This window comes from Rhipicephalus microplus, unplaced genomic scaffold, assembly GCF_043290135.1.
Source record: "Rhipicephalus microplus isolate Deutch F79 unplaced genomic scaffold, USDA_Rmic scaffold_244, whole genome shotgun sequence".
Lineage (NCBI taxonomy): Eukaryota > Metazoa > Arthropoda > Arachnida > Ixodida > Ixodidae > Rhipicephalus > Rhipicephalus microplus.
The window spans coordinates 10,001-22,500 of NW_027464815.1; the positions used below are offsets into that span (position 1 = coordinate 10,001).

The 12,500-nt window shown below is 61.5% G+C and overlaps 1 non-coding gene across 1 annotated transcript; it reads right to left on the reverse strand.

Moving 5' to 3' along the window:
- Nucleotides 1-1,473: 1,473 nt before the first annotated feature.
- Nucleotides 1,474-3,288, reverse strand: LOC142792759 (small subunit ribosomal RNA). Its single transcript, XR_012891181.1, has one exon. It is a non-coding gene; the product is annotated as a small subunit ribosomal RNA (ribosomal RNA).
- Between the last annotated feature and the right edge of the window lie 9,212 nt (nt 3,289-12,500).

Genomic DNA, 12,500 nt, shown 5'->3' on the forward strand with positions numbered 1-12,500 from the left:
GCCGGACCCGTAGGTATCGTTGTGTGCTCGCTCTCATTGGCCCGCCTAACCAGAAAATGCCTGCGGTACACCCATTTGGATAAGAGTGCACGCAGATGCGGGCCTCGACGGCTACACATTTCCTCGGGCGGCCGCCTCCCGGCCTCCGTGGAGCGCGGGATGCACGGTCCCATCGACAAGCCTCTCCCGTTTTTACCGTGGCGTCGCGGTTCACCACGGCGGGCGGGTCGGTCTCCTCCGCATAAAAAGGGGGACCCCCGCTTTTTGTTCCACGAAATCGCACAAGCTTTTTTCGCATCCACGGTTTGCCACCGCACACCAAAATGCCGATCCGGCTGCCTACTTTAGCCAACAGGTGGAGCCAGGCGCGCCGTACTTGCGCGGCACTTCCCACGTCCACCGAAGTCGGTGCCAAGGACCACTTTCGGCGCCGGAGCCGCGTACGAGCCTACTCGAGGCGGAAGAACGAAGCCAGCAAGGGCCTGGCCGCAAGTGCGTTCAATTGTCGGGACGTCCAAGTCCCTCGTTCTTCCGTGCTTCCTCTTTCGGCAAGTCGTTGCGGCACCTTCCCAAAGCGCGCAGACCCGCTAATCGCGACGAGCGCGACGTGGCCGTGCCGCCTTTCCCTCGGCAGCAAGCAAAACGCCTGGCAACGTCGACGCTCCCCTAACCGCGATCTCGCACCGTGTTTCGTGTGGCGAATTCAAAAGCCGGCCGGCGCTGCTGCAACCATTACGGTCGGTACGCATACGCCGCGGAGGGCGGGACGGTCATCGGAGCGTGCGGTTCCTCCATCGAGTACTGCGCACCTCGGCCGTCGCATCGCCGTGCCATGACCGGCCGCGCGTCAACGCGAACCGGTGCCAGCGAGATCCCTCGCCTGCAAGAACCGACCGGCAGCCTCCGTCACCCGAGGACGCGGAGGCGCTTGCCGCGGACGGCGGGACGGTATGCACTGGTGCACAGCGGACCCGTCACATCGCCAGTTCCTTGACCGACCGCCGACGCTTGTGCCGTTCCTCTCGTACTTGGCAGTCGCCGCGCGATTGTCGGGTCTCGTTCTTGCACGCTCGAACGGTCGGGAGGGCACTCGGCTGGCGTTTCGGGAACGCGCAGCCTCGCCTTCTACCGACGTAACCACGACTCGCCGTTCGCGCTCCGCCGCTCCTGTTTACAGTACTAGGCGGTCCCGCAGCGGTCGGGTCGCGCATTTCGAGCGCTTCGAGCCACGGTGCAGTGGCGGGTCGAAAGCCGACCTATGAGTGCGTTGCGCCGTTTGTACCCGCGTCCGCCACCTGGCCGACCGTCCAAGGTCGCGGTGTTGGCGTCCGCTGGGCGCAACAATTTGTCACGGGGTGCCGCTCCACATTCAGGCAGCCCCGTGGGGAAAAGCCGACCCCGCGTCCAAACGGGGTCAGCGGCAGAAAGTGTCGGGCGCAGACGCAGCTGAGGCGCTCACCCTTCACAATCCGTTAATGATCCTTCCGCAGGTTCACCTACGGAAACCTTGTTACGACTTTTACTTCCTCTAAATGATCAAGTTTGGTCATCTTTCCAACAGACCGGCGCAACCGAAAGGCCGCGCCGGACATCGGTCCGAAGACCTCACTAAATCATTCAATCGGTAGTAGCGACGGGCGGTGTGTACAAAGGGCAGGGACGTAATCAACGCGAGCTTATGACTCGCGCTTACTGGGAATTCCTCGTTCAAGGGGAACAATTGCAAGCCCCTATCCCAATCACGAAAGAAGTTCCACGGGTTACCCAGTCTTTTCAGACAGGGATAAAGACACGCTGCTTCCTTCAGTGTAGCGCGCGTGCGGCCCCGGACATCTAAGGGCATCACAGACCTGTTATTGCTCTGTTTCGTGCGGCTAGGAGCCGCTTGTCCCTCTAAGAAGGTTGTAAGGTGCTGGGAACCCCGCACCTATTTAATAGGCTAGAGTCTCGTTCGTTATCGGAATTAACCAGACAAATCGCTCCACCAACTAAGAACGGCCATGCACCACCATCCACCGAATCAAGAAAGAGCTCTCAATCTGTCAATCCTCCCAGTGTCCGGGCCGGGTAAGTTTTCCCGTGTTGAGTCAAATTAAGCCGCAGGCTCCACTCCTGGTGGTGCCCTTCCGTCAATTCCTTTAAGTTTCAGCTTTGCAACCATACTTCCCCCGGAACCCAAATACTTTGGTTTCCCGGAAGCTGCCCGCCGAGTCATTTGAGTAACTCAGGCGGATCGCTGGTTGGCATCGTTTATGGTCAGAACTAGGGCGGTATCTGATCGCCTTCGAACCTCTGACTTTCGTTCTTGATCAATGAAAACATTCTTGGCAAATGCTTTCGCAGTAGTTCGTCTTGCGACGGTCCAAGAATTTCACCTCTAGCGCCGCAATACGAATGCCCCCGTCCGTCCCTCTTAATCATTACCTCGTATTCCAAAAACCAACAGAACAGAAACGAGGTCTTGTTCTATTATTCCATGCAAGTTTATTCAGGCGACTCGCCTGCGTTGAGCACTCTAATTTTTTCAAAGTAAAAGCACCGGCCATCTCGAGGCACACAATGAAGTGCACCAAGAAAGAACCGGCATGATGTTCAGTCCGAGCCGTCGCATCGGGTAGATGCACTACTCGTCTGGAACTGAGATCCAACTACGAGCTTTTTAACCGCAGCAGCTTTAGTATACGCTATTGGAGCTGGAATTACCGCGGCTGCTGGCACCAGACTTGCCCTCCAATTGATCCTCGTTAAAGGATTTAGAGTGTACTCATTTCAATTACGGGGCCTCAAAAGAGTCCCGTATTGTTATTTTTCGTCACTACCTCCCCGTGCCGGGAGTGGGTAATTTGCGCGCCTGCTGCCTTCCTTGGATGTGGTAGCCGTTTCTCAGGCTCCCTCTCCGGAATCGAACCCTGATTCTCCGTTACCCGTAACAACCATGGTAAGCAAGTAACCTACCATCGAAAGTTGATAAGGCAGACACTTGAAAGAAACGTCGCCGGCTCGTGGCCATGCGATCAGCACAAAGTTATCCAGAGTCACCACACAATACGGGCCGAAACCCGATCGATCTTGGTCTAATAAAAGCACCCGTTACCCAAAGGGCTCCAGGCTCACTGCATGTATTAGCTCTAGAATTGCCACAGTTATCCAAGTAGGAAGAAACGATCTAAGGAACCATAACTGATTTAATGAGCCATTCGCGGTTTCGCCTTATTTCGGCATGTACTTAGACATGCATGGCTTAATCTTTGAGACAAGCATATGATTACTGGCAGGATCAACCAGGTAATCGTTCGACTGCGCGTCCGTCCTCGCCCTCGGCGGGCCGGACGCAGTCTGTGTGCGGCGGAGGCCACCTTCAGGCGCCCCAACACGCTTATTTTGCACTCCGAGATGACGGCGTTCGAGCTCGCTACGGCACAACCTTCCCGAAAGACGAGTGGGAGCCGTGCGGCAAGAAGCACGTTCATGCTCGCTCTTTTTCGTTGCATCGACTCGGTCGCGCCGTGCGGGTTGCCCAAGCCCGCTGCACTGTCGGTGGACCGGCCGGAACTAGCAACGGAGCCGAGACTGCAAAGCCGCCAGACGACGGGTCACGCCCGCGTCTTCGGCGCTTTCGCATCTGAATCGCCCGAGGACGACACGGAACACACCTCGATATCGTGGTAAAACGGCACCGTCCGACAACCAGCCCCTAACGCATCAAGCGGATGAGGCTGCAGACGACTGCCGTGGATTCCCCTGGAGCAGACCCGAGGACACGCTTGACGAGGCCGAAGCCCGCCGCATATCAGACACCCGGTCGCTTTCGCGTACGCCGCTCACGAGAACCCCCACATAATAGCAGCGATAAGTACCCAGACCTCCTTGGGCCCTAATACGAGCGTACTCGAGAAAATTTCACCGCGGGTGTGCCCCGAAACGTGTGGCATGTTGAGCGTGCCACAAGTCTACGTCGCTCTCAAACCCGCCGAGGTCGTAGAATTTGCGACCCTACTCACGAAATTCCCACCGAGGATACGGCCGCAAACGTACCGCACCTTGGGTAGGCCACGAGTTTGTGCAACACTACGCTGACGGCACAGCACCGAGGTCGTGCGCGCACGCACGGGAAAATTCCGCCGCGGTTTCTGCCGAAAACGTGAGGCACCACGACTCTCCGCAAGTTCGCGTCGACTGCGAAAGACCGAAGTCGTGAACGACGTGTCCGCTACTCGCCGCCGACACGCTGGACACCAAACGTACAACGACTCGACGGCGTCGTAGAGGCCCACGACGCGGTTTTCCTTAACGACGTCTCGGCGTGGCACCGACAGGTTAGAACGGCCGACCAACGTTCCCTGTCCGCCGTTCGGCTCAGTCGAAGGGCTCGGCGACTTCGGCAACGCTGCGAAGCCGCACGGTGACGCACGCCATGTCCCCATTTTTTTTTTCTTTCTGCGTCTGCCGGGGTGCCCCTATAATAGCAGCGATAAGCACCCAGACCGCCGTGGGTCGCTCGCCCCGGCTGACGTGGTTTTTCGTACTCCTGCGGCGGTCGCCGTCAAGCACGTCCAAATACGCTACTTTCGTGGGCGCATTCACGCTCTTTCGCTTCGCCGGAGTGCCAGCACTCACTCTGCCAAAAACGGCGAACATCCGAGCGGCGGTTCCCACTTTTGCGTCGGCGTCGCAAACCCCGCCCCGGCAGACGAGGTTTGCCGTACTCGTGCGACGGTGGCCGGCGGGCACGTCGAAAGACGCCGATATCGTGCGCGAATTGGCGCACCTTGGCTTCACCGGAGTGCCGCCACTGACTCCTCCAAAAACGGCGAAGATCCGAGCGGCGCTTCCCACTTTCGCATCGGCGTCCCGAACTCCGCCCCGGCTGACGCGGTTTACCGTACTCGTGCGACGGTCGCCGGCGAGCACGTGGAAAGACGCCGATATCGTGCCCGAATCGGCTCCGTTCGGCTTCGCCGGAGTGCCAGCACTGGCTCGGCGAAAGACGACGAACATCCGAGCGACGGTTCTCACTATTGCGTACGCGTCGCAAACCCCGCCCCGGCAGACGCACTTTGCCGTACTCGTGCGACGGTCGCCGGCGAGCACGTAGAAAGACGCCGATATCGTGCCGGAATCGGCCCCGTTTGGCTTCGCCGGAGTGCCAGCACTCACTCGGCCACAAACGGCGAACATCCGAGCGGCGGTTCCCACTTAGCCGTCGGCGTCCCGAACTCCGCCCCGGCAGACGCGGTTGCCGAGCTCGTGCGACTAGCGACCGCGAAGCCGTCTCGCGACGCCGCTTTCGTGCGCGGCTCCCACTGCGACCTGGGTCACCCGAGGTCGACGAGCAAAAAAGAATGTCGAAAAAAATTTTTTTTTTTTTGCGTCTGCCGGGGTGCCCCTATAATAGCAGCGATAAGCACCCAGACCGCCATGGGTCGCTCGCCCCGGCTGACGTGGTTTTTCGTTTTCCTGCGGTGGTCGTCGTCAAGCACGTCCAAACACGCCACTTTCGTGGGCGCATTCGCGCTCTTTCGCTTCGCCGGAGTGCCAGCACTCACTCTGCCAAAAACGGCGAACATCCGAGCGGCGGTTCCCACTTTTGCGTCGGCGTCGCAAACCCCGCCCCGGCAGACGAGGTTTGCCGTACTCGTGCGACGGTGGCCGGCGGGCACGTCGAAAGACGCCGATATCGTGCGCGAATTGGCGCACCTTGGCTTCACCGGAGTGCCGCCACTGACTCCTCCAAAAACGGCGAAGATCCGAGCGGCGCTTCCCACTTTCGCATCGGCGTCCCGAACTCCGCCCCGGCTGACGCGGTTTACCGTACTCGTGCGACGGTCGCCGGCGAGCACGTGGAAAGACGCCGATATCGTGCCCGAATCGGCTCCGTTCGGCTTCGCCGGATTGCCAGCACTGGCTCGGCGAAAGACGACGAACATCCGAGCGACGGTTCTCACTATTGCGTACGCGTCGCAAACCCCGCCCCGGCAGACGCACTTTGCCGTACTCGTGCGACGGTCGCCGGCGAGCACGTAGAAAGACGCCGATATCGTGCCGGAATCGGCCCCGTTTGGCTTCGCCGGAGTGCCAGCACTCACTCGGCCACAAACGGCGAACATCCGAGCGGCGGTTCCCACTTAGCCGTCGGCGTCCCGAACTCCGCCCCGGCAGACGCGGTTGCCGAGCTCGTGCGACTAGCGACCGCGAAGCCGTCTCGCGACGCCGCTTTCGTGCGCGGCTCCCACTGCGACCTGGGTCACCCGAGGTCGACGAGCAAAAAAGAATGTCGAAAAAAATTTTTTTTTTTTTTTTGCGTCTGCCGGGGTGCCCCTATAATAGCAGCGATAAGCACCCAGACCGCCATGGGTCGCTCGCCCCGGCTGACGTGGTTTTTCGTTTTCCTGCGGTGGTCGTCGTCAAGCACGTCCAAACACGCCACTTTCGTGGGCGCATTCGCGCTCTTTCGCTTCGCCGGAGTGCCAGCACTCACTCTGCCAAAAACGGCGAACATCCTAGTGGCGGTTCCCACTTTTGCGTCGGCGTCGCCAACCCCGCCCCGGCATACGCGGTTTGCCGTACTCGTGCGGCGGTGGCCGGCGGGCACGTCGAAAGACACCGATATCGTGCGCGAGTCGATGCTTCTTGGTCTCGCAGGAGGGCCGCCACTCACTCCTGCAAAAACGGCGAAGATCCGAGCGGCGCTTCCCACTTTTTCGTCGGCGTCGCAAACCTCGCCCCGGCAGACGCGCTTTGCCGTACTCGTGCGACGGTCGCCGGCGAGCACGTCGAAATACGCCGATATCGTGCCCGAATCGGCCCCGTTTCGCTTCGCCGGAGTGCCAGCACTCGCTCGGCCAAAGACGACGAACATCCGAGCGACGGTTCCCACTATTGCGTACGCGTCGCGAACCCCGCCCCGGCAGACGCGGTTTGCCGTACTCGTGCGGCGGTGGCCGGCGGGCACGTCGAAAGACGCCGATATCGTGCACGAATTGGCGCTCCTTGGCTTCACCGGAGTGCCAGCACTCACTCGGCCAAAAACGGCGAACATCCGAGCAGCGGTACCCACTTAGCCGTCGGCATCCCGAACTCCGCGCCGGCTGACGCGGTTGCCGAGCTCGTGCGACTAGCGACCGCGAACGCGTCTCGCGACGCCGCTTTCGTGCGCGGCTCCCATTGCGACCTGGGTTACCCGAGCTCGACCAGCAAAAAAGAAGGTCGAAAATTTTTTTTTTTTTTTCTGCGTCTGCCGGGGTGCCCCTATAATAGCAGCGATAAGCACCCAGACCGCCGTGTGTCGCTCGCCCCGGCTGACGTGGTTTTTCGTACTCCTGCAGCGGTCGCCGTCACGCACGTCCAAATACGCCACTTTCGTGGGCGCATTCGCGCTCTTTCGCGTCGCCGGAGTGCCAGCACTCACTCTGCCAAAAACGGCCAACATCCGAGCGGCGGTTCCCACTTTTGCGTCGGCGTCGTAAACCCCGCCCCGGCAGACGCGGTTTGCCCTACTCGTGCGACGGTCGCCGGCGAGCGCGTCGAAAGACGCCGATATCGTGCGCTAATTGGCGCTCCTTGGCTTCTCCGGAGTGCCGCCACTCACTCCTCCAAAAACGGCGAAGATCCGAGCGGCGTTCTCCACTTTCGCATCGGCGTCCCGAACTCCGCCCGGGCTGACGCGGTTTACCGTACTCGTGCGACGGTCGCCGGCGGGCACGTCGAAAGACGCCGATATCGTGCCGTAATCGGCCCCGTTTGGCTTCGCCCGTGTGCCAGCACTCACTCGGCCAAAAACGGCGAACATCCGAGCAGCGTTTCCCACTTTCGCATCGGCGTCCCGAAGCCCGCCCCGGCAGACGCGGTTTGCCCTACTCGAGCGACGGTCGCCGGCGATCACGTCGAAAGGCGCCGAATTCGTGCACGAATCGATGCTTCTTGGTCTCGCAGGAGGGCCGCCACTCACTCCTGCAAAAACGGCGAAGATCCGAGTTGCGCTTCCCACTTTTTCGTCGGCGTCCCGAACTACGCCCCGGCTGACGCGGTTTACCGTACTCGTGCGACGGTCGCCGGCGGGCACTTCAAAATACGCCGATTTCGTGGGCGCATTCACGCTGTTTCGCTTCCCCGGAGTGCCAACACTCACTCTGCCGAAAGCGGCGATCATCCGAGCGGCGGTTCCCACTTTTGCGTCGGCTTCGCAAACGGCGCCCCGGCAGACGCGCTCGTGCGACGTACTCGTGCGACGGTCGCCGGCGAGCACGTCGAAAGACGCCGATATCGTGCTCGAATCGACCCCGTTTCGCTTCGCCGGAGTGCTGCCAGTCACGGCGCAGAAAACGGCGAACAAGTGTTTTTTTTTTTTTTTCCTAGAATTTGTGTTATAGAAGGCACATTTGATATCGGACGATAATTTTCAACTTTATCACGCGCACCGATTTTCGTGTAGAGGTTTGCAAGTTTATGGGAATTTCTCCACTTGGAATAATGCGATTTAGTAGTACTACGAGAACTTCATGGATGTACTCAAGGGTACGGGGCAAGTCAGTTACGTCAACACCTGCAGATTTTTTACACTTCAAACTGAAAATTGTTGGTTGTGAGTCCTCGTGTGATATTAAAGGCCGATTCGCTAACACATAGAACAAAGAAAGAAAGGAAGAAAAAACGCCCGCGCTCGCTCAAGAAACCTGGGTTCGCAACAAGTGGCAACAACAAGCAACCGAGCGAGTGCGCCAAAACCCGTGGCGGCCGAACAAACGCGAAGTCCCAACCGCGTCAGCCGGGGCGGCACGGGACAGGAAAAATCACTTCAGCCGGGGCGGCGGGGCACCGAATAAACCTCGTCACCTCGTCGCAGGATAAAAGAGGAAACAAAAAGTCTAAACAGCGTCTGCTGGAGCGAATGCGTAATAAAACAACAACAACAACAAAAAAAAAAACACCCGCGCTCAAGAAGTCTGCAATCACCACAAAAGGCGACTGTGACCGAGCAGCGTCAGCCGGGGCCGTGCGGAAACGGAAAAACCGCGACTACCGGGGCGTCGAGGCACCGAAAAATCCACTTCAGCCGCGGCGAAAAAAAAAAACAAAAAGAAAGACGGAGGGGGGGGGGGGAACCACGTCTGCCGGGGCGAAGGAAAAAAAAAAAACGCGTCTGCCGGGGCGAGCCCGGGTGCAGCACCACCGGGAAAACTGTGGCAAACAGACATGGCGATCGAGTGAGTGGGCCGCCAGCCAGGCTCAGCCAAAAAGTGCAAAGTCCGAACTGCGTCAGCCGGGGCGGCAAAAACCACGTCAGCCGGGGCGGCGCAAAAAACCGCGTCTGCCGGGGCGGCACGAAACCGCGTCAGCCGGGGCGGCGCGAAAACTGCGTCAGCCGGGGCGAAAGAAAAAAAAAAAAAAACGCGTCTGCCGGGGCGAGCCCGGGTGCGGCACCACCGGGAAAACTGTGGCAAACAGACATGGCGATCGAGTGAGTGGGCCGCCAGCCAGGCACAGCCGAAAAGTGCAAAGTCCGAACCGTGTCAGCCGGGGCGGCAAAAAACCGCGTCAGCCGGGGCGGCGCAAAAAACCGCGTCTGCCGGGGCGGCACGAAACCGCGTCAGCCGGGGCGGCGCGAAAACTGCGTCAGCCGGGGCGAGCCCGGGTGCGGCACCACCGGGAAAACTGTGGCAAACAGACATGGCGATCGAGTGAGTGGGCCGCCAGCCAGGCTCAGCCAAAAAGTGCCAAGTCCGAACTGCGTCAGCCGGGGCGGCAAAAAACCGCGTCAGCCGGGGCGGCGCAAAAAACCGCGTCTGCCGGGGCGGCGCGAAAACCGCGTCTGCCGGGGCGGCGCGAAAACTGCGTCAGCCGGGGCGAAAGAAAAAAAAAAACGCGTCTGCCGGGGCGAGCCCGGGTGCGGCACCACCGGGAAAACTGTGGCAAACAGACATGGCGATCGAGTGAGTGGGCCGCCAGCAAGGCTCAGCCAAAAAGTGCTAAGTCCGAACTGCGTCAGCTGGGGCGGCAAAAAACCGCGTCTGCCGGGGCGGCACGAAACCGCGTCAGCCGGGGCGGCGCGAAAACCGCGTCTGCCGGGGCGGCACGAAACCGCGTCAGCCGGGGCGGCGCGAAAACTGCGTCAGCCGGGGCGAGCCCGGGTGCGGCACCACCGGGAAAACTGTGGCAAACAGACATGGCGATCGAGTGAGTGGGCCGCCAGCCAGGCACAGCCGAAAAGTGCTAAGTCCGAACTGCGTCAGCCGGGGCGGCAAAAACCGCGTCAGCCGGGGCGGCGCGAAAACCGCGTCTGCCGGGGCGGCACGAAACCGCGTCAGCCGGGGCGGCGCGAAAACTGCGTCAGCCGGGGCGAGCCCGGGTGCGGCACCACCGGGAAAACTGTGGCTAACAGACATGGCGATCGAGTGAGTGGGCCACCAGCCAGGCTCAGCCAAAAAGTGCTAAGTCCGAACTGCGTCAGCCGGGGCGGCAAAAACCGCGTCAGCCGGGGCGGCGCAAAAAACCGCGTCTGCCGGGGCGGCACGAAACCGCGTCAGCCGGGGCGGCGCGAAAACTGCGTCAGCCGGGGCGAAAGAAAAAAAAAAACGCGTCTGCCGGGGCGAGCCCGGGTGCGGCACCACCGGGAAAACTGTGGCAAACAGACATGGCGATCGAGTGAGTGGGCCGCCAGCCAGGCACAGCCGAAAAGTGCCAAGTCCGAACTGCGTCAGCCGGGGCGGCAAAAAACCGCGTCAGCCGGGGCGGCGCAAAAAACCGCGTCTGCCGGGGCGGCACGAAACCGCGTCAGCCGGGGCGGCGCGAAAACTGCGTCAGCCGGGGCGAGCCCGGGTGCGGCACCACCGGGAAAACTGTGGCAAACAGACATGGCGATCGAGTGAGTGGGCCGCCAGCCAGGCTCAGCCAAAAAGTGCCAAGTCCGAACTGCGTCAGCCGGGGCGGCGCAAAAAACCGCGTCTGCCGGGGCGGCGCGAAAACCGCGTCTGCCGGGGCGGCGCGAAAACTGCGTCAGCCGGGGCGAAAGAAAAAAAAAACGCGTCTGCCGGGGCGAGCCCGGGTGCGGCACCACCGGGAAAACTGTGGCAAACAGACATGGCGATCGAGTGAGTGGGCCGCCAGCCAGGCTCAGCCAAAAAGTGCAAAGTCCGAACTGCGTCAGCCGGGGCGGCAAAAACCACGTCAGCCGGGGCGGCGCAAAAAACCGCGTCTGCCGGGGCGGCACGAAACCGCGTCAGCCGGGGCGGCGCGAAAACTGCGTCAGCCGGGGCGAAAGAAAAAAAAAAAAAACGCGTCTGCCGGGGCGAGCCCGGGTGCGGCACCACCGGGAAAACTGTGGCAAACAGACATGGCGATCGAGTGAGTGGGCCGCCAGCCAGGCACAGCCGAAAAGTGCAAAGTCCGAACCGTGTCAGCCGGGGCGGCAAAAAACCGCGTCTGCCGGGGCGGCACGAAACCGCGTCAGCCGGGGCGGCGCGAAACCGCGTCAGCCGGGGCGGCGCGAAAACTGCGTCAGCCGGGGCGAGCCCGGGTGCGGCACCACCGGGAAAACTGTGGCAAACAGACATGGCGATCGAGTGAGTGGGCCGCCAGCCAGGCTCAGCCAAAAAGTGCCAAGTCCGAACTGCGTCAGCCGGGGCGGCAAAAAACCGCGTCAGCCGGGGCGGCGCAAAAAACCGCGTCTGCCGGGGCGGCGCGAAAACCGCGTCTGCCGGGGCGGCGCGAAAACTGCGTCAGCCGGGGCGAAAGAAAAAAAAAACGCGTCTGCCGGGGCGAGCCCGGGTGCGGCACCACCGGGAAAACTGTGGCAAACAGACATGGCGATCGAGTGAGTGGGCCGCCAGCAAGGCTCAGCCAAAAAGTGCTAAGTCCGAACTGCGTCAGCTGGGGCGGCAAAAAACCGCGTCTGCCGGGGCGGCACGAAACCGCGTCAGCCGGGGCGGCGCGAAAACCGCGTCTTCGGGGCGGCACGAAACCGCGTCAGCCGGGGCGGCGCGAAAACTGCGTCAGCCGGGGCGAGCCCGGGTGCGGCACCACCGGGAAAACTGTGGCAAACAGACATGGCGATCGAGTGAGTGGGCCGCCAGCCAGGCACAGCCGAAAAGTGCTAAGTCCGAACTGCGTCAGCCGGGGCGGCAAAAACCGCGTCAGCCGGGGCGGCGCGAAAACCGCGTCTGCCGGGGCGGCACGAAACCGCGTCAGCCGGGGCGGCGCGAAAACTGCGTCAGCCGGGGCGAGCCCGGGTGCGGCACCACCGGGAAAACTGTGGCTAACAGACATGGCGATCGAGTGAGTGGGCCACCAGCCAGGCTCAGCCAAAAAGTGCTAAGTCCGAACTGCGTCAGCCGGGGCGGCAAAAACCGCGTCAGCCGGGGCGGCGCAAAAAACCGCGTCTGCCGGGGCGGCACGAAACCGCGTCAGCCGGGGCGGCGCGAAAACTGCGTCAGCCGGGGCGAAAGAAAAAAAAAAAACGCGTCTGCCGGGGCGAGCCCGGGTGCGGCACCACCGGGAAAACTGTG